We start from the raw sequence: 26,752 nt of genomic DNA, 5'->3' as shown, positions 1-26,752 counted from the left end.
ATTTTAGCCATTCTGACTGGTGTGAGGTGATATCTCATTGTGGTTTTGATTTGTATTTCCCTGATGCCGAGTGATATGGAGCACTTTTACATGTGTCTGTTGGCCATCTGGATGTCTTCTTTGCAGAAATGTCTGTTCGTGTCTTCTGCCCATTTCTTGATTGGATTATTTGTTCTTTGGGTGTTGAGTTTGATAAGTTCTTTATAGATTTTGGACACTAGCCCTTTATCTGATATGTCGTTTGCAAATATCTTCTCCCGTTCTGTCAGTTGTCTTTTGGTTTTGTGAACTGTTTCCTTTGCTGTGCAAAAGCTTTTGATCTTGATAAAATCCCAATAGTTCATTTTTGCCCTTGCTTCCCTTGTCTTTGGCGTTGTTCCTAGGAATATGTTGCTGCAGCTGAGGTCGAAGAGGTTGCTGCCTGTGTTCTCCTCAAGGATTTTGATGGATTCCTTTCTCACATTGAGGTCCTTCATCCATTTTGAGTCTATTTTCGTGTGTGGTGTAAGGAAATGATCCAATTTCATTTTTCTGCATATGGCTGTCCAATTTTGCCAACACCATTTATTGAAGAGGCTGTCTTTTTTCCATTGGACATTCTTTCCTGCTTTGTCGAAGATTAGTTGACCATAGAGTTGAGGGTCTATTTCTGGGCTCTCTATTCTGTTCCGTTGATCTATGTGTCTGTTTTTGTGCCAGTACCATGCTGTCTTGATGATGACAGCTTTGTAATAGAGCTTGAAGTCCGGAATTGTGATGCCACCGACTTTGGCTTTCTTTTTCAATATTCCTTTGGCTATTCGAGGTCTTTTCTGGTCCCATATAAATTTTAGGATTATTTGTTCCATTTCTTTGAAAAAAAATGGATGTACTTTGATAGGAATTGCATTAAATGTGTAGATTGCTTTAGGTAGCATAGACATTTTCACAATATTTATTCTTCCAATCCAGGAGCATGGAACATTTTCCCATTTCTTTGTGTCTTCCTCAATTTCTTTCATGAGTACTTTATAGTTTTCTGTGTATAGATTCTTAGTCTCTTTGGTTAGGTTTATTCCTAGGTATCTTACAGTTTTGGGTGCAATTGTAAATGAGATTGACTCCTTAATTTCTCTTTCTTCTGTCTTGTTGTTGGTGTAGAGAAATGCGACTGATTTCTGTGCATTGATTTTATATCCTGACACTTTACTGAATTCCTATACAAGTTCTAGCAGTTTTGGAGTGGAGTCTTTTGGGTTTTCCACATATAGTATCATATCAACTGCGAAGAGTGATAGTTTGACTTCTTCTTTGCCGATTTGGATGCCTTTAATTTCCTTTTGTTGTCTGATTGCTGAGGCTAGGACTTCTAGTACTATGTTGAATAGCAGTGGTGATAATGGACATCCCTGCCATGTTCCTGACCTTAGCGGAAAAGCTTTCAGTTTTTATCCATTGAGAATGATATTTGCGGTGGGTTTTTCATAGATGACTTTGATAATATTGGGGTATGTGCCCTCTATCCCTACACTTTGAAGAGTTTTGATCAGGAAGGGATGCTGTACTTTGTCAAATGCTTTTTCAGCATCTATTGAGAGTATCATATGGTTCTTGTTCTTTCTTTTATTAATGTGTTGTATCACATTGATTGATTTGCGGATGTTGAACCAACCTTGCAGCCCTGGAATAAATCCCACTTGGTCGTGGTGAATAATCCTTTTAATGTACTGTTGAATCCTATTGGCTAGTATTTTGGTGAGAATTTTTGCAGCTGTGTTCATCAAGGATATTGGTCTGTAGTTCTCTTTTTTGATGGGATCCTTGTCTGGTTTTGGGATCAAGGTGCTGCTGGCCTCATAAAATGAGTTTGGAAGTTTTCCTTCCATTTCTATTTTTTGGAGCAGTTTCAGGAGAATAGGAATTAGTTCTTCTTTAAATGTTTGGTAGAATTCCCCCGGGAAGTGTCCGGCCCTGGGCTTTTGTTTGTTTGGAGATTTTTGATGACTGTTTCAATCCCCTTACTGGTTATGGGTCTGTTCAGGCTTTCTATTTCTTCCTAGTTCAGTTGTGGTAGTTTATATGTCTCTAGGAATGCATCCATTTCTTCCAGATTGTCAAATTTGTTGGCGTAGAGTTGCTCATAGTATGTTCTTAAAATTGTCTGTATTTCTTTGGTGTTAGTTGTGATCTCTCCTCTTTCATTCATGATTTTATTTATTTGGGTCCTTTCTCTTTTCTCTTTGGTAAGTCTGGCCAGGGGTTTATCAAGCTTATTAATTCTTTCAAAGAACCAGCTCCTAGTTTCATTGATTTGTTCTATTGTTTTTTTGGTTTCTCTTTCATTGATTTCTGCTCTGATCTTTATGATTTCTCTTCTCCTGCTGGGTTTAGGGTTTCTTTCTTGTTCTTTCTCCAGCTCCTTTAGGTGTGGGGTTAGGTTGTGTTATTGAGACCTTTCTTGTTTCTTGAGAAAGGCTTGTACCGCTATATATTTTCCTCTCAGGACTGCCTTTGTTGTGTCCCACAGATTTTGAACCGTTGTATTTTCATTATCATTTGTTTCCATGAATTTTTTTCAATTCTTCTTTAATTTCCTGGTTGACCCATTCATTCTTTAGAAGGATGCTGTTTAGTCTCCATGTATGTGGGTTCTTTCCAAATTTCCTCTTGTGATTGAGTTCTAGCTTCAGAGCATTGTGGTCTGAAAATATGCAGGGAATGATCCCAATCTTTTGATACCGGTTGAGACCGGATTTAGGACCTAAGATGTGATCTATTCTGGAGAATTTTCCATGTGCACTAGAGAAGAATGTGTATTCTGTTGCTTTGGGATGAAATGTTCTGAATATATCTGTGATGTCCATCTGGTCCAGTGTGTCATTTAAGGCCTTTATTTCCTTGTTGATCTTTTGCTTGGATGATCTGTCCATTTCAGTGAGGGGAGTGTTAAAGTCCCCTACTATTATTGTATTATTTGTTTTGTGTTTCTTTGATTTTGTTATTAATTGATTTATATAGTTGGCTGCTCCCACGTTAGGGGCATAGATATTTAAAATTGTTAGATCTTCTTGTTGGACAGCTCCTTTGAGTCTGATATAGTGTCCTTCCTCATCTCTTATTATAGTCTTTGGCTTAAAATCTAATTGATCTGATAGAAGGATTGCCACTCCTGCTTTCTTCTGATGTCCATTAGCATGGTAAATTCTTTTCCAACCCCTCACCTTAAATCTGTAGGTGTCTTCAGGTTTAAAATGAGTTTCTTGTAGGCAACATATAGATGGGTTTTGTTTTTTTATCCATTCTGATACCCTGTGTCTTTTGATTGGGGCATTTAGCCCATTAACATTCAGGATAACTATTGAGAGATATGAATTTAGTGTCATTGTATTGCCTGTAAGGTGACTGTTATTGTATATTATCTCTGTTCCTTTCTGATCTACTACTTTTAGGGTCTCTCTTTGCTTAGAGGACCCCTTTCAATATTTCCTGTAGAGCTGGTTTGGTGTTTGCAAATGCTTTCAGTTTTTGTTTGTCCTGGAAGCTTTTTATCTCTCCTTCTATTTTCAATGATAGCCTAGCTGGATATAGTATTCTTGGCTGCATGTTTTTCTCGTTTAGTGCTCTGAATATATCATGCCAGCTCTTTCTGGCCTGCCAGGTCTCTGTGGATAAGTCTGCTGCCAATCTAATATTTTTACCATTGTATGTTACAGACTTCTTTTCCCGGGCTGCTTTCAGGATTTTCTCTTTGTCACTAAGACTTGTAAATTTTACTATTATGTGACGGGGTGTGGACCTATTCTTATTGATTTTGAGGGGGGTTCTCTGAACCTCCTGGATTTTGATGCTTGTTCCTTGCCATATTGGGGAAATTCTCTCCAATAATTCTCTCCAATATACCTTCTGCCTCCCAATTATTCTAATGTTGTTTCGTCTTATGGTGTCACTTAGCTCTCAAATTCTACCCTCGTGGTCCAGTAGCTGTTTGTCCCTCTTTTGCTCAGCTTCTTTATTCGCTGTCATTTGGTCTTCTATATCACTAATTCTTTCTTCTGCCTCATTTATCCTAGCAGTGAGAGCCTCCATTTTTGGTTGCACCTCATTAATAGCTTTTTTGATTTCAACTTGGTTAGATTTTAGTTCTTTTATTTCTCCAGAAAGGGCTTTTATATCTCCTGAGAGCATTCTCTAATATCTTCCATGCCTTTTTCGAGCCTGGCTAGAACCTTGAGAATCGTCATTCTGAACTCTAGATCTGACATATTACCAATGTCTGTGTTGATTAGGTCCCTAGCCTTTGGTACTGCCTCTTGTTGTTTTTTTTTTTTTTTTTTTGTGGTGAGTTTTTCCGCCTTGTCATTTTGTCCAGATAAGAGTATATGAAGGAGCAAGTAAAATACTAAAAGGGTGGCAACAACCCCAGGAAAATATGCTTTAACCAAATCAGAAGAGATCCCAAATCGTGAGGCGGGAGAAAGGGGATAAAAAGAGGTTCAGAAAGAAAGAAAAAAAAAAAACAGTTAAAAAAAGAAAACAAATAAGGAAAAAATATAAAAAGGAAATATATATATATTATATTAGATAAACTAGTTAAAAAAACGTTAAAAAAGAAAAGGGTAAAAGTTAAAAAAATTTAGCAGAAGAAGAGAAAAAAAATTGAAAAAGAAAAAAATATTAAATTAACTGCAAGGCTAAGGAATCATGGGGAGAAAGCCATGAGTTCCGTGCTTTGCTTTCTCCTCCTCCGGAATTCCGCCACTCTCCTTGGTATTGAAACTGCACTCCTTGGTAAGTGAACTTGGTCCTGGCTGAGTTTCTTGTTGATCTTCTGGGGGAGGGGCCTGTTCTAGTGATTCTCAAGCGTCTTTGCCCCAGGCGGAGTCGCACCGCCCTTACCAGGGGCCGGGCTGAGTAATCCACTCGGGTTCGCTTTCGGGAGCTTTTGTTCCCTGAGCGCTTTCCGTAGAGTTCCGGAGGACGGGAATGTAGATGGCGGCCTCCCAGTCTCCGGCCCGGAGGAGCCGAGAGCCCGGGGCCCCACTCCTCAGTGCGCCCTCAGAGAAGAGCGCCCAATTGCTCCCGTCTGCCTGGCCTCCGGCCACGCTCCGAGCTGACCGAGCCTGCAACCAGTTCAAGGTAAGCCCGAGCTGTGAGCTCACTCCTTGGCTCTGTCTCTGTAGCCGGCTTCCCTGTTCTAATACCTGCAAGCTCTACGACACTCAGACACCCCCGATCCTTCTGTGACCCTGCGGGACCTGAGGCCACACTGACCCCGCGTAGGCTTCACCCCGGTTAAGCCTCTGGAGTGATGTCCCTCAGCGGAACAGACTTTTAAAAGTCCTGATTTTGTGCTGCGTTGCTCCGCCGCTTGCCGGGAGCCGGCCCCACCCCCCGCGGTGTATTTTCCCGTCGCTTTGGATTCACTTCTCCGCCAGTCCTGCCTTTCAGAATGTGGTTGATTTTCTGTTTCTAGAATTGCTGTTCTTCTTCTCTTTGATCTCCTGTTAGATTTGTAGGTGTTTGCAATCTTTAGATAAGCTATCTAGCTGATCTCATGCTACCTGAAGTAGTCTCAGCTGCTACTTCTCCTCCATCTTGACTCCTCCCTCCCCCCCACTGTGGGCTTTTCATGTAAGGCTTTTATGATTGAGGTATGTTCCCTTTATCCCTACACTATGACGTGTTTTAATCAGGAAAGGATGCTGTACTTTGTCAAATGCTTTTTCTGCATCTATTGAGAGTATTATATGGTTCTTGTTCTTTCTTTTATTAATATATTGTATCACATTGATTGATTTGTGGATGTTGAACCAATCTTGCAGCCCAGGAATAAATCCCACTTGGTCATGGTGAGAGCGCCGAATCCTAACCACTAGACTACCAGGGAGGTTGCACTTGGTCATGGTAGATAATGCTTTTAATCTACTGTTGGATCCTATTGGCTAGAGTTTTGGTGAGAATTTTTACATGCATGTTCATCAGGGATATTGGTCTGTAATTCTCCTTTTTGATGGGATCTTTGTCTGGTTTGGGGATCAAGGTAATGCTGGCTTCATCGACCGAGTTTGCAAGTTTTCCTTCCATTTCTGGAGTTGGATGCCTGTTCCTTCCTCCAGATTAGGGAAGTCTCTCCTATAATTTGCTCCAGTATACCTTCTGCCACTCTTTCTCTCTTTCCTCTTCTTCTGGGATCCCAATTATTCTAATATTGTTTTGCTTTATGATATCCCTTATGTCTCGAATTCTCCCCTCATGATCCAGTAGTTGTTTATCTCTTATTCTCAGCTTCTTTATTCCCCATTGTTTTGTCTTCTCTATCACTAATTCTCTCTTCTGCCTTATTTACCCTAGCAGTTAGAGCCTTCATTTTTTATTGCATCTCATTAATAGCCTTTCTGATTTTGACTTGTTTCAATTTTAGTTCTGTTATTTCTTCAGAAAGAGATTCTCTAGTGTCTTGCCATGATGTGGATGGAGCTGGAGAGTTATACTAAGCAAATAAATCAGTCAAGCAACTTTCTAGAAGTTGATGTTATAATGTTGTTCATTTTCCTTGTATTGTGTGAATATGTGTGATGATCACATGTTGTTGAAAATAGATCATTCCAATTCTGCTTATAAAAAATTACAAAAGCATTGTCATTTGAAAACACAGAGAGTATGCAATGTAAAAAATTAATGAGAAAAACTATGTCAGGTAGTTAATTATTAAAAATTCTATGTTCTTTGTCTGGATTTTATAATGTTTAACATAGTATTAGCTTTTTAAAAACTGTGATATGTTGTGATTTCTTTTTCTACTTTAAATAAGTATTGACATTTGCACCAACAATAAAAATAAAAAGAAAGAAAACAGATCATTCTGATCTGAAAAACAGAACAGGGTCTCCCTTTATTTTGTCCTCCCCTCCTGTTTCCCTACAGCACAGAGCCCAGGGGGTTGGGAATAAGGGAGATCCTCTCTGCTCAATGTCATCCAGAGAGAGTGTTCTGGCTGGAAAAGTCAGATTCAGGTTCTAGTCTCACTAGGAACTGGGCAGGTGACAATGAGCCACCCTTCAGCCTCTCAGTAAAAATGGAGCTCTTAGAAGATATTTAAGATCTTTTTGAATAGCCAAAGGAATATTGAAAAAGAAAAACAAAACTGGTGGCACCACAATTCCAGGCTTCAAGCTCTATTACAAATCTGTAGTCATCAAGACAGTATGGTACTGGCACTAAAACAAACACATATATCAGTGGAACAGAATAGAGATCCTAGAAATGGACCCCCAACTCTTTGGTCAACTAATCTTCAACAAAGCAGAAAAGAATGTCCAGTGGAAAGAAGACAGTCTCTTCAACAAATGGTGCTGGGAAAATCAGAGAGCCATATGCAGAAGAATAAAACTGGACCATTTCCTTATACCACACACAAAAATAGACTCAAAATGGATGAAAGACCTCAATGTGAGAGAGGAATCCATCAAAATCCTAGAGGAGAACACAGGCAGCAACCTCTTTGACTTCAGCCACAGCAACTTCTTGTTAGACACTTCTCCAAAGGCAAGGGGGAAAAAAAGCAAAAATGAACTATTGGGACTTCATCAAGATTAAAAAGCTTTTGCACAGCAAAGAAAACAGTTGACATAACCAAAGACCACTGACAGAATATGAGAAGTTATTTGCAAATGTTTTTTCAGATAAAGGGCTAGTACCCAAAATCTATAAAGAACTTATCAAACTCAACACCCAAAGGACAAGTAATCTAATCAAGAAATAAGCAGAAGAGGGGCACCTGGGAGGCTCAGTGAGTTAAGCCTCTGCCTTTGGCTCAGGTCATGATCTCAGGGTTCTGGGATGGAGCCCTGCATCAGGCTCTCTACTGGGCGGAGAGCCTGCTTCCCCGCTCTCTCTCTGCCTGCCTCTCTGCCTACTTGTGATCACTCTCTCTCTGTCAAATAAATAAATAAAATCTTAAAAAAAAATAAGCAGAAGACATGAACAGATATTTCTCCAAAGAAGACAATCAAATGACCAACAGATACATGAAAAACTGCTCAACATCACTCTGCATCAGGGAAATAAAAATCAAAACCACAGTGAGATACCACCCCACACCAGTCAGAATGGCTAAAATTAACAAGTCAAGAAAAGACAGATTTTGCTGAAGATGCAAAGAAAGGGGAACCCTCCTACACTGTTGGTGGGAATACAAGCTGGTGCAACCACTCTGGAAAACAGCATGGAGGTTCCTCAAAAAGTTGAAAGTAGAGTTACCCTATGACCCAGCAATTGTACTACAGCATACTTACCCCAAAGATACAAACATAGTGATCCGAAGAGGCACTTGCACCCCAATGTTTATAGCAGCAACATCCACAATAGCCAAACTATGGAAAGAGCCCAGATATCTGTCAGCATATGAATAGATAAAGAAGATGTGGTATATATATATACAATGGAATAATACTCAGCCTTCAAAAAAAGGAAAAAGAAAGAAATCTTGCCATTTGCAATGAGGTGAATGGAACTAGAGGGTATTAGCCTAAGTAAAATAAGCCAATCAGAAAAAGACAATTATCATATGATCTCACCGATACATGGAATTTAAGAAACCACATAGTGGATTATAGAGGGAGAGAGGAAAAAATGAAACAAGACAAAACCAGAGAGGGAGACAAACAATAAGAGGCTCTTAATTATATGAAAGAAATTGAGGATTTCTTGGTGGGGGGTGGAGGGATGGGGTAACTGGGTGATGAACACTGGGGAGGGTATTATATAAGACTGATAAATCATAGATTTGTACCCTGAAACAAATAACACATTGTATGTTACTTAATTTAATTCAAATTAAAAAATAAAATCAGAACAACAACAAAAAAGAAGATATTTAGGATCTTTCCCAATTCCATTTTAACTTTTTCTCCTCCTAAATAACACTCTCTGCTCTTTGAAGAAAAAAAAAAATTCTCTTGTAACCTTTCACACAGGCCAGCTTAGATAGTTTGACTATGGCTAGAAGAAAGACACTCAGGTTCTCAGGTAAATCAATACTTTGTAATTTTACAAAATGGAGTAAATGCCTTACAGGGATCTCCAGTTTACCAAGGGATGCTCTAGGAGTAACAAAGGTCCATCAGGGGGGCACCCGATCATCAGTTAAGCATCTGACTCTTGGTTTCAGCTCAGGTCATGATCTCTTGGTCATGACCCCTGGATCATGAGATCAAGCCCCAGGAAGGGCTCTGTGCTGAGGGCAGTGTCTGCTTCAGATGCTCTCTCCTTCCCCTTCTGCCCCTCCCTGCACTTGTGCTCTCTCTCAAATAAGTAAGATCTATTAGAAAGAAAGAAAGAAAGAAAGAAAGAAAGAAAGAAAGAAAGAACAAAAGAAAGAAAAACCCATTAGAGTAGTATTTTTGAAAATGTTTTGACTATGACATTTTGCATATATCAGATGCATTTTACATATAATTCAGAGCAAATGTGTCCCAGCATGCACACACACACCAAAACAGACTGTCTACTGTGCTCTGATATTTTTTCATTCTTTTCTTTTTTATTCAATTCCAGTTTGTACTAATCTGATCTGATCCATTCCATTTGTTTAGACTACATTTTATTTGAAAAAAAAAATGTTAGTAATGACCCATTAAATGGATTTTATGACCCATTAATGAATTTTCACCCACACTTGAAAAAGTGCTGAACTGGGCAGCTTCTTAGACATTTTACTACATCATAAAAGTAAGCTACAGATTCAGGATGGAGGCAGTGAGACAAAACTAAAATAAAGGGAAGTGGGCATTACATACAGAACCGGTTAACGTCACTCAAATAGCCCATGGATGGCTGCGCATTATTGCACCCAATATGTGAATTAGTAGGACTCGTGCAGTAGGAACTAAACAGCAGGTTATTCTGATCTCCTCGCTCAATAACAGTTGTTCAGTGGAGCAATCCCTCCTAGAAAACAGAAAGTCAGTGTTCACATATCACAGAAAAGTTAGACTATTGAGCACAACATATTAATCAGTATTTCTATATCGATTTAAAGATGAGACCCTTCTCAACAGCAAAGGAAGGCACATATTCCCCAACATAAAGCAAGTCTCCAGAATCTCCCAGTTGTTTTTTAACGTGTAACTCCAGATTTAATATACATCTTCCCCTGGCATAAAAGGAGTTGTTTTGTCTCTAGGAGATTTTGGTTTTGCTTGCTTGCCTTTTATACAAAATCTCTTATAAGTTCCATAAATTGAAAACTAGGCATTAGTTGGTTCTGGCCCAGAAAGTTTAGTCTACATGTAACAGCAGGACACCAGTGTGAATGCTTGATAATTTCCTCAGGCCACGCTTGATAGTCCGGGGAGGGACTTTCTTCCTAATGTTAAAAAAAAAAAAGAGAGAGAGAAAGAAAGAAAAAGAAAAAGAAAAAGATCATTTTGATGGAAGTGCTGGTTCAGATTGGGAATTTCCAATTCTAACTGATAAGACAAGCAGAGCTACAGTGAAACCCGAAGTTGGATTCCAGAATTTCATCCTATAGATACAAAAAGGAATTTTGACTTTGGACAAAGGGGATACTTTCAACAGAGTGGTGGGCATCTTCCTGGATATGGTGGAGGTTGGCAGTGATCCCTTGGAAAGATTAAAAGGTGGGAGAGGCAAGATGGCAGAGAAGTAGGAGACCTAAATATCATCATATCCCAGAAGTTCAGCTAGATAGTTATCAAACCATTCTGAACACCCACAAACTCATCAGGATATTAAAGAGAAGAGCAACAATTCTAGAAACAGAAAATCTACCACTTTCTGGAAGGTAGGATGTGTGGAGAAGTGAATCTGAGGCAACATTTGGGAAGATAGAACATGGGGAGAGGGGCTGGCTCCAGGCAAGCAGTAGAGCAGCAGAGCACAAAGTCAGGACTTTTAGAAGTCTGGTCCACTGAGGGATGTTGTTCCAGATGCTAAGTGCGGGGTGGAGCCCTCATGGGGACAGTGTGGTCTCACGACCCGAGGGGTCACAAAAAGACCTGGGGAGCCTGAGTGTGGCAGAGCTCCCAGGTATCAGATTAGGGAGGCTGGCTGCAGAGATGGAGCCAAGGAGTGAGTTCTCAGCTCGGGGTTACCTTAAACCATGATCTGAGGCACAGTCGGGCCACTGTTCTTTGAGCAGGGACCCCACAAGTGGCAGATCCAGAGTGACCCTCTCCTTCCTCCTCCAGAAGTAGCAGTGCAGGAATACACTGGAGGAATCGGCTGGGTTTGGAGACTTCAAATGGGGCTGTTTGCCAGAGATAGAAATGCTCGGTCATAGGCCAGGTGAACTCAGAGTGTGGCAGGAGACCAGGGAGAAGGGAGGGGTTGACTGCTTTTCTCTGAGGGTACACTGAGGAGTGGGACCCCAAGCTCTTGGCTCCTATGGGACTGGAGATTGGGAGGCTGCCGTTTTCTTTCCTGTCCTCCATAGCTATATGGAAAACATTTAGGGAACAAAAGCTCCTGATAGCAAACCTGAGAAGATTACTTAGCCTGGCTCCTGACAAGGGTGGTGCAATTCCACCTCGGGCAAAGACATTTGAGAATCACGGCAACAGGCCCCTCCCCAGAAGATCAGCAAGAACATCCAGTCAAGACCAAGTTATCTAATCAATGAGAACTACAGAACTCCAGAACTAGAGGAATGCAACACATAGAATTCATGGCTTTTTTCCCATGATTCTTTAGTCTTTCAAAGTTAAATTTTTAAATTTTATTTTCTTATTCTATTTTAAAAATTTTTTCCTCTTTCCTATTTTTTAAAAGATTTTATTTATTTACTTGACACAGAAAGATCACAAAGACAGAGAGGAGGAAGCAGGCTTCCCGCTGAGTAGTAGAGAGCCTGATGAGGTGCTCAATCCCAGAACCCTGGGATCATGACCTGAGCTGAAGGCAGAGGCTTTAACCCACTGAGCCACCCAGGCACCCCTCTTTCCTATTTTAACTTTTTAAATTGTTTTACCTTATCAATAAAATTATTTTATCTTATCAATAAAAATCTTTTAAAATTTTCATTGTATGGTCATATTCTATCCTTTCATTATATTTAACCTTATTTTTTGTATACATATAAGTTTTTCTTTCTTTAAAATTTTGGGATATAGTTTCTTCTAACAGATCAAAATATACCTAGCTATATCTAATGTATGGCTGTGCTCTAGTCTCCAGCCTGATCATATTCTCTCCTTTCTTTTTCTTTTCTTTTTTTCCAAACAACTTCTTATCTTATCAATTCCTTTTTTAGAATCTTTTAATATTTTCATCTCTGCAGTCATATTCCATCACTTCATCGTGTTTACCCTTATTTTTGTGTATATATAAGTTTTTCTTTCTTTAAAATTTGGGGATGCAGTTTCTTCTAACAGACTAAAATATACCCAAAACCAAGTGTGTGGCTATGTTCTAATCATGATATACCATATGATATATCATATGTATGCTGTGATATATGTTATACTATTATATATCATATATATATGCGTGTGTGTGTGTGTGTGTGTGTGTGTGTGTGTGTGTGTTTCCTTTCTCCTTTCTTCTCCCCCTGTCAGCTTCAGGGCTCTTCTGATTTGGTTAGCATATATTTTTCTGGGGTTGTTGCTACCCTTTTAGTATTCTGTTCTCTCATTCATCTATTCTTATCTGGATAAAATTACAAAGAAAAACTCACCCCGCCCCCAAAAAAAGAACAAGAAGCAGTAACAATGGCTAGGGACCTAATCAATACAGACATTAGCAAGATGTCAGAACTAGAGTTCAGAATGATGATTATCAAGGTGCTAGCTGGGTTCAAAAAAAGCATGGAAGATACTAGAGAATCCCTTTCTGGAGAAATAAAAGAACTAAAATCTAACCAAGTTGAAATAAAAAGGCCTATTAATGAGGTGCAATAAAAAATGGAGGCTTTTTCTGCTAGGATAAATGAGGCAGAAGAGAGAATTAGTGGTATAGAAGACCAAATGATGGAGAATAAAGAAGCTGAGCAAAAGAGAAAAAACAAATCCTGAACCATGAGGGAAGAATTCGAGATAAAAGTGATACCTTAAGATGAAACAATATTAGAATAATTGGGATCCCAGAAGAAGAAGACAGAAAGAGAGGGGCAGAAGGTATATTGAGCAAATTATAGTAGAGAATTTCCCTAATTTGGGGAAAGGAAAGCATCAAAATCCAGAGGCACACAGAACCCTCTCAAAATCAATAAAAATAGGTCCACACCCCATCATCTAATAGTAAAACTTACAAGTCTTGGTGACAAAGAGTAAATCCTGAAAGTAGCTCAGGACAAGAGGTCTGTAACATACAACAATAGAAATACTAGATTGGCAGCAGACCTATCCACAGGGACCTGGCAGGCTAGAAAGGACTGGCATGATATATTCAGATCACTAAATGAAAAAATATGCAGCCAAGAATACTATATCCAGTGAGGCTGTTATTGAAAATAGAAGGAGATCAAAACCTTCCAGGACAAACAAAAATTAAAAGAATTTGCAAACATCAAACCAGACCTATGGGAAATATTGAAAGGGATCTTCTATGCAAAGAGAGAGCCTGAAAGTAGCAGACCAGAAAGGAACAGAGACAATATACAGTAACATTGACCTTACAGGCAATACAATGGCACTAAATTCATATCTTTCAATAGTTACCCTGAATGTAAATGGGCTAAATTCCCCAATAAAAAGACATGGGGTATCAGAATGGATTGAAGGAAAAAAAAAAAGACCGATAGATGTGCTGTCTACAAGAAACTCATTTTATACCCAAAGACACCTCCAGATTTAAGTGAGGGGTGGAAAACAATTTACCATGCTAATGCACATCAAAAGAAAGCTGGGATGGCAATCTTTATGTCAGATAAATTAGATTTTAGGCCAAAGACTATAATAAGAGATGAGGAAGGACACTATATCATACGGAAAGGGTCTGTCCAACAAAAAGATCTAACAATTTTAAATATCTATGTCCCTAACACGGGAGTCGCCAATTATATAAACTAATTAATAACAAAATCAAAGAAACACATTGACAATACTACAATAATAGTAGGGGAATTTAACACCTCCCTCACCGAAATGGACAGATCATCTAAGCAAAAGATCAACAAGGAAATAAAGGCATTAAATGACACACAGGACCAGATGGACATCACAGATATATCTAGAACATTCCATCCCAAAACAACAGAATACACATTCTTCTCTAGTGCACATGGAACCTTCTCCAGAATAGATCACATCCTGGGTCACAAATGAGGTCTCAACTGGTACCAAAAGACGGACCATTCCCTGCATATTTTTAGACCACAATGCTCTGAAACTAGAACTCAATCACAAGAGGAAAGTTAGAAAGAACCCAAATACATGGAGGCTAAAGAGCATCCTACTAAAGAATGAATGAGTCAACCAGGAAGTTAAAGAAGCATTAAAAAAATTCATGGAGGGGCACCTGGGTGGCTCAGTGGGTTAAAGCCTCTGCCTTTGGCTCAGGTCATGATCTCAGGGTCCTGGGATCGAGCCCCGAGTCGGGCTCTCTGCTCAGCGGGGAGCCTGCTTCTCTTCCTCTCTCTCTGCCTGCCTCTCTGCCTACTTGTGATCTCTGTCTGTCAAATAAATAAATAAAATCTTTTAAAAAAATTTTCTAAAAAAAAATTCATGGAAACAAATGAAAAAGAAAACACAACTGTTCAAAATCTTTGGGACACAGCAAAGTATATAGCAATACAAGCCTTTATCAAGAAACAAGAAAAGTCTCAAGTACACAACCTAGCCCTACACCTTAAGGAGCTGGAGAAAGAACAGCAAAGAAAACCTAAACCCAGCAGGAGAAGAGAAATAATAAAGATCACAGCAGAAATCAATGAACTAGAAACCAAAAAACAATAGAACAAATCAATGAAACTAGGAGCTAGTTCTTTTAAAAACTTAATAAGATTGATAAATTCCTAGCCAGACTTTTCAAAAAGAGAAGAGAAAGGACCCAAATTAATAAAATCATGAATGAAAGTGGAGAGATCACAACCAACACAAAAGAAATACAAGCAACTATAAGAACATATTAAGAGCAACTATACACCAGCAAATTTGACAATCTGGAAGAAATGGATGCATGTCTAGAGATGTATAAACTACCACAACTGAGACAGGAAGAAATAGAAAACCTCAACAGACCCATAACCAGTAAGGAGATTGAAACAGACATCAAAAATCTCCTAACAAACAAGAGCCCAGGGCCAGATGGCTTCCCAGGGGAATTCTACCAAACACTGAAAGAAGAATTTATACCTATTCTCCTAAAACTGTTCCAAAAAATAGAAATAGAAGGAAAACTTCCAAACTCATTTTATGAGGCCAGCATTACTTTGATCCCAAAACCAGACAAAGACCCCATCAAAAAGCAGAATTACAGACCAATTTCCTTGATGAACACAGTTGCAAAAATTCTCATCAAAATACTAGCCAAAAGGATCCAACAGTACATTAAAAGGATTATTGACCACGACCAAGTGGGATTTATTCCACAGCTGCACGGTTGGTTCAAAATCCACAAATCAGTCAATATGATACAATACATTAATAAAAGAAAGAACAAGAACTATATGATACACTCAATAGATGCTGAAAAAGCATTTGACAAAGTACAGCATCCTTTTTTGATCAAAACTCTTCACAGTGTAGTCATAGAGAGTACATACCTCAATATCATCAAAGCCATCTATGAAAAACACACCGTGAATACCATTCTCAATGGTGAAAAACTGAGAACTTTTCCCCTAAGTTCAGGAACACGACTCAGATGTTCACTATCACTGAAGCTATTCAACGTAGTACTAGAAGTCCTAGCCTCAGCAATCAGACAACAGAAAGAAAGAAAAGGCATCCAAGTCAGCAAAGAAGAAATCAAATTTTCACTCTCTGCAGATGACATGATACTTTATGTGGAAAATCCAAAAGACTCCACTCCAAAACTGATAGAACTCACACAGGAATTCAGCAAAGTGGCAGGATATAAAATCAATGCACATAAATCAGTTGCATTTCTCTACAACAACAGCAAGACTGAAGAAAGAGAAATTATGGATTCGATTCCATTTACAATTGCACCCAAACCATAAAATACCTAGGAATAAACCTAACAAAAGAGGCAAAAAATCTGTACTCAGAAAACTATAATGTATTCATGAGAGAAATTGAGGAAGAACAAAGAAATGGAAAAACATTCCATGCTCATGGATTGGAAGAACCAATATTGTGAAAATGTCTAAGTTAACTAAAGCAATCTACACGTTTAATGCAATCCCTATCAAAATACCATCAATTTTGTTTCAAAGAAATGAAACAAATTATCCTAAAATTTATATGGAACCAGAAAAGACCCCAATAGCCAGAGGACTATTGGAAAAGAAAACCAAAGTTGGCAGCATCACAATTCCAGACTTCAAGCTCTATTACAAAGCTGTAATCATCAAGACAGTCTGGTACTGGCACAAAAACAGACCATAGATCCATGGAACAGAATAGAGCCCAGAAATAGACCCTCAACTCTATGGTCAACTAATTTTCAACAAAGCAGGAAAGAATGCCCAATGGAAAAAAGACAGTCTTTTCAATAAATGATGTTGGGAAAATTGGAAAGCCACATGCAGAAGAATGAAACTGGACAGTTTCCTCACACCACACACAAAAGTAGATCTAAAACTGATGAAAGACCTCAATGTGAGATAGGAATCCATCAAAATCCTAGAGAACACAGGCAGCAAACTCTTCAACCTCAGCCACAGCAACTTCTTCCTAGCAAAATTGCCAAAGACAAGGGAAGCAAGGGCAGAAATGAACTATTGGGACTTCATCAAGATCAAAAGTTTTGCACAGCAAAGAAAACAGTCAACAAAACCAAAAGACAGTGGACTGGATGGGAGAAGAGATTCATAAATGACATATCAGATAAAGGACTAGTATCCAAAATCTGTAAAGAACTTATCAAACTCAAAACCCAAAGAACAAATAATCCAATTAAAAAATGGGCAGAAGACATGAACAGACATTTTGGCAAAGCATACATCCAAATGGCCAACAGACACATGAAAAAGTGCTCCAAATCACTTGGCATCAGGGAAATACAAATCAAAACCACAGTGAGATATCACCTCACACCAGTCAGAATGGCTAAAATGAACAAGTCAGGAAAGGACATATGTTGGCGAGGATGCGGGGAAAGGGGAGCCCTCCTACACTGTTGGTGAGAATGTAGGCTGCTGCGGCTACTCTGTTATGGAGGTTCTTCAAAAAGTTGAAAATAGAGCTACCCTGTGACCCAGCAATTACATTACTGGGTATTTACCCTAAAGATACAAATGTAGTAATCCAAATGGCCACTTGCACCTGAATGTTTATAGCAGCGGTGTCCCCCATAGCCAAACTATGGAAAGAGCCCAGGTATCCATCAACAGATGAATGGATAAAGAAGATGTGGTATATATATATTTAATGGAATACTATGCAGCCATCAAATGAAATGAAATTTTGCCATCTGCAATGATGTGGATGGAACTAGAGAGTATTATTCTAAGCAAAATAAGTCAATCAAAGAAAGACGATAATTACATATGATCTCTCTGATATGAGGAATTTGAGGCAAGGCAAGGGCATCGTTGGGGGTTGGGAGGGAAAAAATTGAAACAAGATGGGATCAGGAGGGAGACAAACCATAAGAGACTCTTAATCTCATGAAACAAACTAAGGGTCGCTGGGGAGTGTGGCGGTAGGGTTAGGGTGGCTGGGTTATGGACATTGGGGAGGTTTTGTGTGGTGAGTGCTGTGAAATGTGTAAGCCTGTTGATTCACAAACAGGTACCCTGGGGCAAATAATACATTATATGTTAATTTTAAAAATTAAAAAAATAAAAGCATACCTCAGGGCACCTAGGTGGCACAGGTAAGCATCTGACTCCTGGTTTCTGCTCAGGTTGTGATCTCAGAGTCTTGAGATTGAGCCCTGTGTTGGGCTCCACACTGAGTGCTAAACCTGCTTAAGATTGTTTCTCCCTCTGTCCCTCCTCCCACTCTCTCTATATATAAATAAATTAATCTTTAAAAGTATACTCAAATAAAAGAAAATGGAATCTAGATTCTCCCATATAGGAAATACATGGAAACATTCCTCATGCCTCAAATTTTTTGTTCTGTAACATGTAATTAATATACTCCTCCTTCTCTCACACATCCTTGGGGAAGATGGATTGGATTATATTTATTTATATCTCTTTGAGACACAAGCAATGAATATGATGTCATTGGCTTATCAAAGAGGAGCTTTTGAAAAAGAAAAATAGTTGCACAAATTTCTCTTTGCTGCTTCCTCTACTTTTTTATGCAACCCTCTGGAAAACCAGTCATACAGAACACAATTTGGTATGATATTTGAATTTGTGTTCCTATGAAATAAAAGCTGTAACTTGGTGGTTTCTTTGATAAAGAACTTAGAATTGGGAGCCATAGTTTCCAGAACTGCTGAAGTGACAGGAAGGTATGGTATCAGTGGCCTGGTTCTCCATGACCACTCCTTCCCCACTCCACCTTCTGCCATGGAACCCTTCCACTGGTCTTTGGCCTTATGGAGCAGAAATGAGACTGGGACCAAAACCAAGCAGAACCTCCAGAGTAGGACTTGTCTCTGAGATTCAGGGGAAATTGAGGGACATGGTGGGCTTTCTACAAAAGGAGAAACCCATCACATGCTCTGACTGGAGAGGAGGACAGGAAGCTAATCCTGTGTAACTTTCTGGTCTTTGATCATTGGCTTCTCATTTCCACCCCCTCTAATTTTCTTATTTGCTTCCCTCCCCTGGAAGATTTTCCCTGTTGTGTTTAGTACTCACTTCCTGGTTATTGATACTAACACTGGCCTTGGTTCTAGATTTGAAGGGTGTAGGACTTGGAGGGGCTCCTTGGAACATCTCAGATATTCTATGGGGGGCTTTGACCTTGTGTGGTCCTTCGAGATTTTCCTAATGGAGAATGTCAGAGAAAAGCAAAGATGGTTCCTCCTTTCCCAGCACAGAGAGGGAGAGAGATGAGCGACAGGGAGAGGAGATATGCCTGTAGCACTTGCCTGGCTGCAAAGCTCAGAAGCTGGACATTGACCCCTTAGCTGTTGGGAACAGTCATCATGGTGGCCCATGACCCTGTTGCTTGTGGAGGAATCAGTCAAGTAGCCTTGGGGATGTTGGCTCCAGAGCTGGAAGAACTGGGTGCTCCATTCTGTGGGCCTGAATCAGCCACCAGGTTGTATTTTGGTGAGAGTTCCTGTCACAGACTCTGGAACCCAACCCAGGGGAGATGTTGCTGCCACCTGCAGACAAACACATGCAGTTAGCGGTGAGCCGTTCTGCCACCTGCCAGAACAAGCACTGTGATGCTTGTCAGCTCCGTGGTCGGTAATACTCCAAGACCAGAAGAGCTGAAACTCAGTAAGCACGATGACAACCATACTGAACCTGGGAGGGGGGAATTAAGGGCATTATCCGAACCCAGAATCTGAAGAAATGGAGTGCACGGCTGACCTGCCCAGACAACACTCCACGTGCTGGGGCCTAGCCCTTGGGGGGCTCCTCTTGCCATTTCCAACCATGCCCAACACTTGCAGGACTGTTTTGTGTTGATGTTCTTTGTTACTTAGAACCTCGGCTTTTTGCCTGGAGAAGATCCCACACGTGCGGAGGAATTGTAACAAAATCTACTGGCGATAACACAACATCGAAATGATGAGCACTGGGTGTTATATTCAACTAGTCAATTGCTGAACATTATGTCAAAAAATTTTAAAAATAAAAATGCAGAGGAGGAAAAGAAAACCCACAGCCTTAGAATATTGAGCTCAGGGGAATGTGATGCTGCTGATATCATGTTCTTCCAGAATCAGTCCAGTGACTGAAGGCCTCAGCATGAGGCTAATGCTTAGTACCTGTTTCTGCTTCTGTCAGTTATGAGAAGGCTATTTGTTTAGCTAGAACAACCAGACCCATAGTCCAGCCCAAATTTGCCCAGAGCAACACTGGGACATTCACGACATCATCATGTCCCCTCTTATCCCTTTAGTTCCCTTCAAACATGGCCGAACCATATCCCTATGGAGGAAGCAGCGCCCATGCCTTTGAGTGAATTATAACAACAAATGTTTCCAGACAAAATATTCAGCTGGATGGCTCCTAATGTCAGAACAAGCTCACACATTTGGGGCTTCCATTTGTGGGTGAGCTGCTGGTGTGAGGAGCAGGAAGGCATTCTGCTCTTCTGTCTTGATTACTAGCCACTCTGACCTGCGGGAGGAAGGTCAGGTCCTCTCTCCCATGGTATGGGGTCTGGTGGGAAGGCATGTGAGTGGGGCCTTCTCCTCACTCTGACACAAACCTGAAGGGTCACTGCTGGGCCTTCCCACTGCCATTGGCCTCCTCCATCTGACCAACTCATTTATACTCCTTAGTGATTCAGCAGTTCTGTCCAGAGTGGTTAAATGAAACATCCAAAAAGCAGTCTAGAAACATTCAAAATCCTTTCTAGAAAGTTGTCAATAATCGATCAACAATGACACTGAAACTATCTTAGCCATATATTTTTTTTCCATTTTATTTTTTATAAACATATAATATATTTTTATCCCCAGGGGTACAGGTCTGTGAATCACCAAGTGTACACACTTCACAGCACTCACCATAGCACATACCCTCCCCAATGTCCATAATCCCACCCCCCTCTCCCAAACCCCCTCCCCCCAGCAACCCTCAGTTTGTTTTGGGAGATTAAGAGTCACTTATGGTTTGTCTCCCTCCCAATCCCATCTTGTTTCATTTATTCTTCTCCTACCCCCTTAACCCCCCATGTTGCATCTCCACTTCCTCATATCAGGGAGATCATATGATAGTTGTCTTTCTCCGATTGACTTATTTCACTAAGCATGATACCCTCTAGTTCCATCCACATCGTCACAAATGGCAAGATTTCATTTCTTTTGATTCTTGGCCATATATTTTAGAGACTGACATCTTGGGCAAGAAATTTCCCACTTGAGGCTAAAGTCAGTTTTCCCCTCTTGAAAAATGATTTTTTTCATGCTTTCTACTTAATTCGTATTTCCCAGCATTAAAACAACTTGAGCTGATTGATCTAGAATGTAGGATATTTAAAAAGTAAAAACAATTCTACAATAGTTTCAATATGAAGTATTTCTAGAATGCAACAAAGAATTCCCATTTCTGTTCCAGGAAACCAGAGTTGACTGACTGCCTTAGGAGCCAGGAGGCAACTTCGATATTTCAATGAACTACAAACACAGCAATGACCCACATTTCCACCTTATGCCTCTGTTCCCCAATCTGGACAGGAGACAGTGTAGGTTTTCTCTCACTTCTGCGGGCCATTCCCCACACATCTGTATGGACCAATCTCCCTGAGTGCCCGTGCCGGGACTCCAGGATTCCGCCTGTGTTTGGGTCAGGCAAGGACAACAGAAGGGGCTCCATTCTTTGAGTGAGAACAAAGGTGAAAACCCTCTGGGCTCTTCCCATTTCCCTGTACCATTCCCAATTTTAGTAACAACACCCCCCAAAAAGTTGGGTGTGTCCATACGGGGGTTCAGGTTCAGGGACTTTCTGGACTTCATTGCGGTTTGTACGCTCTGTGGGTACCACAGGGTGAAAATAAAACACAGATAAAGGATCCCTTTTGAATGAAAGACCAACAGTCGAATACAACAAGCAATAGTTTATTTATATTAAAAAAAGGGAAAAGAAAAAAAAGAGAACAGAAGTGAGAAACCAACATCTTTTTACTACATTGTATAGATTAAGTAAAAATACCTGTATTCATATATATGTATATACATAGTGCATATTTATATATATATATATATATATACACACATACACACACATGGAATGGAACACTAAAATTACACGCTTCCCAGGACAGAAGAATTAGGACATGTTCCCTCATGTCAACTTAAAACTCCATCACAATTTAAAATCACTGCAAGGAAACTGACTTCCTTCATCTTGTTGGACTTCAAGTACACGAATTATGGAACCAGGAGCTAGATGTGAAAATCGTCTGCTGTGCACCAATGACAACGGACTGCCACACACCACAGGGCAGGGGTCTTCTGAGTTCTCCCACAGGCCTTCCTCACCTGCAGCTGTATCACAGCTCCTGGCTGACCCGGCTGCTCTCAGACACACCCTCTTCTGCAAAGGCACTCACATGTTGTCTGTTTATGAGGGATACAGTGGGAGTCCATGCATGGGAGTCCTTCCTACAAATACCAAAGAGATAAGCTGAGGACGTGGTCTAACAGGGACAAGAGGAGAAGAAATACGCATTTTGGATAAATGTGTGCTTTTTAAAAGAAAGGACAATCAATATAGTAGTTTAAAAAAATTGATTAAAAAGTGAGGAATTCCGGTAAAATTATCAGTAAGGAGCAAGGTGCTGCAGGACACTGCAGGAGGACAGGAGGCGGTGAGAACAGGGCAGCCTGCGTGTCTGCTCCCCGCCCGCCTGGCCCGCGCCTTATCCCTTCCTGGGACACTCTCGTCTCCACCCCCTGCTGCTTCAGGCTGGCTTCGTGGCCCCCCCCACGTGTGGGTCAGGGGTGCTGCCCTGATTCTTCCTGTCCCCGAACCTCCCACACCTCAGTGCCAGAGGTGGACCCCGGGGACTGCATCTCTGAGGCGCCCCTGTCACTTGGCTTCTGGTTGGGGTCAGCCAAGGGGAGGCACTGGACAGGCTGAGGGGAGAAGGCCCAGGTACTACGAACTCCCTCCTTGCTCCCCGCTGCTTCTCTGACAGCAGCTGCACGTCTGTGACTCAGACACCCCCCCCACCCCCAGCGGCTTCACCGCGGGGGCTCCAGCTTTCTCAGGAACAGAGTATCTTCCTCTGGTCTTTCCGCCCCAGGGGAGGGAATGGCTTCCTTCTGTCCCAGGCCTTGAATGCTTCACCGTCTCTGCGATGCTCCCGACTGTGCCCATGACACTGTCCTTCCATTAACGTCCCCACCAGGACCCTGACTGAGGCCGATGACGCCGTCCCACTGTGGGCCGTGAGATTGTGTCAGGCTGACCGCAAGAGGATTCTACCCACTAGCAGGCCAGCTTGTCCCAGGCAGAGCGGACGGGATTTGGCAGGCAGTCCTGAACCTCACTGAGTTCTCGTTAGGACAGAGTTTGTGTCCGGTATCATAAAAATGATCATTTCACAGGGAGACAGAGGCATCAGAGGGAAACCATTCATCGTTGCTCACTGCTGACCCCTAGTGGTGGGAAGCGGCAGGCCCGGGGGAGCAGCCCCCTGGGCACCCTGAGCAGAAACAGGGCGCCCCCTGTGCTCCTCTCTGGGGACCGCAGGCCGCCTCCCCTGCAGGCTCCTCCTGGACACCTGCCACCCCCTCTGCTCTGGGTATGTCCTTCCTGCTGCAGCCCCACAAGGCCACAGCCACGACCCTCCGCTGGGCGCAGAGCGAGTCTGGGTGTGGCCGCCAGACAAACCACGTGGGGAAGACCCAGGGGCCCCGAGCAGGTGCACACGGAGCAGCCGGGATCCACACGCACCCCCGCTCCTGCGTCCTGCCTGATGGCTCGGCCCTTCTCCCCCTGCACCTTCAGGAGCCGACAGCGCCGAGGGCCAGGCATCTAAGGCAAACCCACTGCCTGCTGTCTGAGTGATCTGTGTGCGCCCACGGGGGCCTCTCTCCCAGGGAAAGGAAACAGTCCTGGTCCTTCTCCCGGGGCTTGTGGGGACCAGGGCTGTGGCCCGGGAGGGAGCAGAACATGGCCCCCCAGGCACAGCAGAGCCTCTGTGCACTGACAGAGCTGCTGTGTCTGGATTCAGACCTCCTATCTTGGAAGCCTCCTTGGCCCCATGGAGACTGTCTCCCCAAGGAGGCTCTCACGGCACCTCATATGTGCACCGTAGTCTGCTTTTCTGACGACCGCCCTAATACTGCTCCGTGAGTGTCAGGAAGTGACAGGTGAGCTGGCCGCCCTGGGAGGGGCAGGCTTCGGGCTCCACATGCAGCTGCCTCCAACCGTCTCTGCCCCAGGTCCAGGCTGTGCTTGCTACACGGCCTGCAGACACAGCTTCTGGCTCTTCCCCGACCTCAGGCAGATCTACATTTACCTGCAGGTGAGTCCTGTCACTTCCAGGGACTGTTTGGGGGGAGACTCTCCCTGTCCCTTGGGGCGGACCGACCCCCTGGGCATGAAGCCACACGGACCCCTGAGAGGTTTCTCATCCCACCCCTGCTTATCTAGACCCTCTGGGAGACCACTGGGCTCTGGGCCTCAGATATGGGACTGAATTCCACCTCCGGGGTAGACTGGGGTAACTTAGCCCAGGGTCACACACTCCAATGCCTCCCTGAAATGTCATTTCTGTCACAGGACAACATTTCACATGTGGAGGTGGGTAGCCAGCTTCCTCTGTCCTGGTCTATGGGACTCTGGGTGAGGGGCTGGGGGCAGAGGGGGTGAAAGACAGGAGGTGCCCCTCTGTCTGAGGCAGCCACCCTCCTCCTCGCTGACCAGCCTCAGGCAGTAATGTGACCCCCATGTAGCTGAAGTTTCCAATTTTCCACAAGAAACCCAATATTCAAGTTTTTAGTGGAATCTTCTGAGGTATGAATGTCGGCAGCTAATCCTATTTTCCTCCCCCACACCCACTCCTGCACACAACACAACAGGCCCCAGGTTTCAAACGCCTCTGCCTGAGGCAGACACGTTATGTCTCTGAGCCCCCCAGTTCCTTCTCTCCGAAGTGGGTTATGACACAACCTCAAAACGTCGTGAGAATCCAGTGAGACGACACGTGTGCAGGACCCGGACCCAGACCATGTCAACCTCACACACCACTTTCTACGCTTCCCGGCTTCCAGGTTTTACTGTGGTTTCCCCAGAGACCAGCCACTTTGCCGGCTGGACATCCTTTTGGTATCCCCTGGGCCTCCTCTCCTGTCTTTCCAGCATTTGTCACTTTCTCCAGTCTTATGAATCCCTGAGGGGATTTCCTTTTACACAAGTGACCACGGAGAGCAGAGCTCTGCCTCCCGACAGAACAAAGCTGTCCGCTCCCCCAGAGAAGGGAGTACAGTTCGGCTCCTTCTGGTAGCAAAGCCAGCATCCACGGGGATGCTGGGAGACCAGGAGGATTCTGGAATGGACTCACATGGGACACAAGAGAGGGCGGTATTTACCTCCTAACAGTCCTGTTGGGGAAGCCAAGCCCCACCAACCTGCTATCCTGAGAGAAATTCGCAGGTTCAGCCTGGAGACGCAGCTCTGAACCAGGGGTGGTCAAGAGAATAGGAGAAGCAGCCTCCCTAGGGGACCCGCTGCGTCTCTGTGCTGACCGTGGCTGGCGTGGCTTCTCTGGTCCAGAGCGGACATGGTCCTGCCAGAATCTTCCGTCACTGAGTCCCACGACCCAGTCTCTCTCGGCCCTGGCTGAAGGACGCCGCCACACTCGTGACCCTGGCCGATAACACGGCCTTCCTGAGCCACAGTTTATCAAGAATCTACTTCCAGATTCTTCTACATGTGGAAGATGAATGGAGACAGTACTTCTCAGGGATGAGGGTTGAGAAGGAGATAAAATCTCACCTTCTCGGGAACCCACATGTCACTTGATGTGTGGCTGGTTCAGTGTAGCTCCTGGGCTTTGGGGGCATAACCTTCATACCAAATGAGGACTGATGAAAATTCCAGATCAGAGCTCTAAATAGATCTCTCTGTTTCAGTCTGTCCGCCCTAACTCTCCACCCCCGCCCCATGTCTCTTCCCCCACACCGCGCGCGCGCGCGCGCACACACACACACACACACACACATACTCCGCAGTGGCTCAGTCTGGAGGGAGCTTACCCCACAGCAGCAGAGAGCTGGCTCCCTCTAGGGGTGATACCGAATTCTGCCAGGAAAGCTGACCCTTCACTATCAACACAGGCTGGTCCACACAGATGGTGAAGCTAATCATTAAATGGGGAACACTACTGGCTCTGGAAAAGGTGTAACCCATTTTACATCCCCAAACTGGATCAAGATTGCAGTGGAAAATGGAAAACATGTGGTTTAAACTAGGTGTCACATGTACCACATTTCACCCAGTTCCTGGCACACAGCTAATGCTCAGTAAGAATTAGAAACGTATGTTGACAGTATGATAATCTTTCTAATTGGAAATTCATTTTGGCTCATATTTCTTCCCCAACTTTTTTCTACTCCTGTGCTCAGGGAAAAAAAACTGAAAGGGGCATGTAAATCTCAGTCAACTGTCCCCCAATGCAACGAGTGCTCTCCAGACATCTCTCCTTACAGAGAGAGGAATTACACAGAAAAAACTTAAAATTTCAAAACATTTGTTTTCAACCTGAAGGAGGCATAGGACACCTTTGTCGTATCACGTACAGAAATGCGTCTGAAGCCCAAAACTTCAAAACTGACATTGTGTGGGAAACTCTTTGAAGAACTCTATTCTTTTTTTTTTTTTTTAATTACTTATTTGAACGAAGGCCTCTATCCTTACCTGTGCAAAATGGAATTCCCTCACTCGAGGGCACTTAGGAGAAATAACATCTCAGGTGGTACAATTCCCTCATGCTTCCTGTGGGTGCTTCTCAGGCATCCACAGGCCACCATGTGCTTCTCGCCTGTGGGTTCTTCTCGTCTGTGGATGAGAATCCCCCCACAACTGTGTCTGCAG

Source organism: Lontra canadensis, unplaced genomic scaffold (assembly GCF_010015895.1).
Source record: "Lontra canadensis isolate GAN:19392208 unplaced genomic scaffold, GSC_riverotter_1.0 scaffold113, whole genome shotgun sequence".
In the NCBI taxonomy this organism is placed as follows: domain Eukaryota; kingdom Metazoa; phylum Chordata; class Mammalia; order Carnivora; family Mustelidae; genus Lontra; species Lontra canadensis.
The sequence above is the reverse complement of the archived record's forward strand: the minus strand, read 5'-3'. Positions refer to the sequence as shown.